Below are 3,237 nucleotides of genomic sequence, written 5' to 3'. Positions count from 1 at the left end.
GAGAGGATTCATTTGTGAATTTCAAACTCTCGATAAAGTGTTCTGAAGGAATGAGGAGCTTGGGGGAGAAAGTTGGACATGATAGCCAAGTTCTCATTGGAAGGGTGGAGAGGATTCATTTGTGAACTTCAGACCCTCGATAATAGAATGAGGAGCTTGGGGGAGAAAGTTGGACACTCGATAATAGAATGAGGAGCTTGGGGGAGAAAGTTGGACATGATAGCGATAATAGAATGAGGAGCTTGGGGGAGAAAGTTGGACATGATAGCCAAGTTCTCATTGGAAGGGTGGAGAGGATTCATTTGTGAACTTCAGAGCCTCGATAATAGATAAGTGTTTTTAGTATGTGTATATGAATAAAAAATTGTTTTTTAGTATGTGTATATGAACAAAAAAATATTTTTGGTTATTAAGGAATAGCAAACGGAAAGATAAATACTCAAAGTTCAGAGCTCATTGTATAATGATGATAAATACTCAAAGTTCAGAGCTCATTGTATAATGATGAGTAGAATTTTTTCTGCTTATATCTGAATAGTGAAAAATTAGAAATTGAATTGATAATTGTATTTTTCAAGGAACGAAAAAGAAAAGTACTGTGTATGGGCTTAAGGCCACTATTGGAGAATATTACAGAAACAAATGGGTAACTGAAAATCACTGTGTGTATATCTATATATAAAACTCTCATGATTCCAATAATGAGTAATGGCAGAGCAAGTTGTTGTCAATATGAGTGAAAAGCTAGTATGAAATTATCGATTAGCCTTTAATACTGAAACTTCAACCAACGAATCTTAAAAGAATTATAATGTTGATAATAACGGAAATACAATAGAAATATGCAAGGTAACAGGGTTGTTTCTTGCTGGGGTACATATGAAATATCTAGAATTAAATCTTTAATAATGCCCAAAGTTTGGGAAAAGAATAGTTTCCTCCATATTTATTTCTCATGGCCAACCAGGTGGGACAGCTTGAGGAATAGTTCTGAAGAATGCCGCATGGTGCACAGACTGTCATTAGTACTGTCAAAGAACCCACAACAACAAGCAAAAGAAAAATTGGGTATTGCGGATTACTAACTCAACAAGAACCGTTAGAATACATGTGCATAAAAACTGTCAATAATACCTTGTGTATTTAAGAACATAAAAAAACTACGTAGCCGTAACTGCCTGGTGTAGTTCATGGGTCATCTAGACAAAAATAAGAGCTTAACATTCCAAGAAAAGTATAATGCAGAGAAAAACTCAAGAAACCATGCATGCGTAACGAGTAACAATCAATAAAATAAGCAAGTGAGAAAGCCTCTGTTGATAAACAAAATATATGCTTGAGAACCACTAAAAAAACAAGGATGGAGCCGTAACATTTAATATGCGTATTATACCAAGAACTAACATCTATTCATGTGAATAAGTCATGGAGTCTCGCAGGCCTTGACATCAAGGGTCTAAACTCTGAATAATAATTTACATATAAGGCGAGGGAAAATTACAGTTAGGTTCTTAGTTTGGAAAAAACAGAAGGGCCGCAAAGTCCATAACCTGTAACAAAATAAAGAAAAGCAATTACAAAACCTCGTAACAGGGAAGCAACCTTCGGGCATTAGAGTTTCCTGTATTTGCAAGAATTAACCATAACGCAACTCAAGCAACCATGTAGGAAGGTCGTCGAGTAAGTAGAGTAATCTCATGTGGAGATTGTAAAACAATTTTTAATTTTCCATCCGACCTGCGTTACCCAGTTTGAATGAGACAGGGGTTTGAGTGAATCCGACCTGTAGACAATGGATTACGTTAGTCTACAAAAACTGTCAACCTCTACCGACAGAAAGGGTAAGGGGAAGATAACACATAATGCAGCTCGAGACCGTGATTTACCTGTGAGAGGATATCGAGGCCGCGACATGCAAACTTCTGCAGTAAAACGAGTCATGGGGGTCAACATTGTTTTAAATCCCAACCATTCGAATTCGCAACTGCACTATCAGTTTTTGAAGAATTCAAGTAACTGGAAGACGAGGGGATTCTATTCTCCAAATTTTACAGGAAACGAGGGCCAAGACCGGGCAAAGCCACCTATGAGGTCAAGGCAGGCGAAAAGAAATGAAATGTTAAATAGCTACAAAATCAACAGAGGAGCCCTCATAAACATCCAGCAAAGATATGGATTGGAGTAATACCTGTGGTAGTAAAGGGATGCCGCAATTAACCCTGTTCGCCATGGTTTCAGTTGCAGAGCCGCCCATACCCTAAGCCGAATAAAGAAATGAGCTCTCCAGGACAGAAAGAGAAAATCGTTCCTCAACCACCCGAGATTTACTTGTGACCGTTGGATCTGGCTGTTTGATCATAGGGTGAAGGAGCCTCCATATGTCTTCGACTAGAATACCTTCTCGAGACTTCGCTGTAGGTGGCAGGTGAAAATGTTAACTCATTTCGCTTTAAACCAATGTATCTATTAACCTGGGCTAGTGAGCGTTTGAGAGTTTGGATCTCAGATTTCTAACCTTTGACTATGTATGCCTTACGATGTATAAATGAGAGATATCACCTCGGTACAGAGCAAGTTTACCACTAAAAAAGTTAGGAACTCGTAAGTTAGGGAGTCACATATTTTATTTAGTTGTTATATATGTGTCATATGATATATAAGTTCCTATAGGGCTTAGGGATTCAATATATATTCAAAAAAATTGTGCATTGTGCTATGCCTATTTCCATATTTGGTTATATTTACATGGATAAATCCACAAATCTTATCTAACCTGCGTGTTTGAAGTAGAGGTAGTAATAATGGGTAACTTTTATATATATTTGGTATAGATGTTAAAAGTATTTTTTTTTAATTTTATTTTTTATGGTATGTAAAATTTCCATTTATGCAGTTTATGAATTCCACCAATCTTGTTGTCATTGCATCAAAAAAATTCAACTGTGTGTATATTAATGAGTGACAAATGTTATCGGTTCTTGGCTTAGGTTTTGTCTAAATAGTTAAAAACTGTTAGGATATTCCGACACATAGGAAATAGTTAAGTACAACTTGGTCTTGTATAGAGTTAAGTAAAGTGTGTTTCTTTACTATGTACATTTTGTAACTTGCAATCCGATGGTCATGATATGTAGTGATCCGACGGTTCATTCCCTCCTTGGTATTACCGACACTTGATCCGTGACTTAACACCTGATTGGTCCATGGTCTCTATTTAAAGAGCATGGAGGGTCATTT

The 3,237-nt window shown here is 36.8% G+C and overlaps 1 long non-coding RNA gene across 3 annotated transcripts; it reads right to left on the bottom strand.

Moving 5' to 3' along the window:
• Positions 1–1,387: 1,387 nt before the first annotated feature.
• On the bottom strand, positions 1,388–2,315 carry LOC149193780 (uncharacterized). Of its 3 annotated transcripts, none has more exons than XR_016254994.1 (4): positions 2,189–2,315; positions 1,887–1,922; positions 1,738–1,783; positions 1,388–1,550 (listed from the first exon to the last, which is right to left on the bottom strand). It is a non-coding gene; the product is annotated as an uncharacterized LOC149193780 (long non-coding RNA). The 3 variants fall into 3 exon arrangements; XR_016254996.1 differs by having other exon boundaries at positions 1,887–2,084; positions 2,189–2,282; XR_016254995.1 differs by lacking the exon at positions 1,388–1,550 and having other exon boundaries at positions 1,587–1,783; positions 1,887–2,084; positions 2,189–2,282.
• Positions 2,316–3,237: the final 922 nt, after the last annotated feature.

This window comes from Pinus tabuliformis, chromosome 2_2 (genome assembly GCF_031772625.1).
Source record: "Pinus tabuliformis cultivar Carrire ecotype Pingquan chromosome 2_2, CPIR1, whole genome shotgun sequence".
NCBI lineage: Eukaryota > Viridiplantae > Streptophyta > Pinopsida > Pinales > Pinaceae > Pinus > Pinus tabuliformis.
This window is presented reverse-complemented; position numbering and strand designations above follow the sequence as displayed.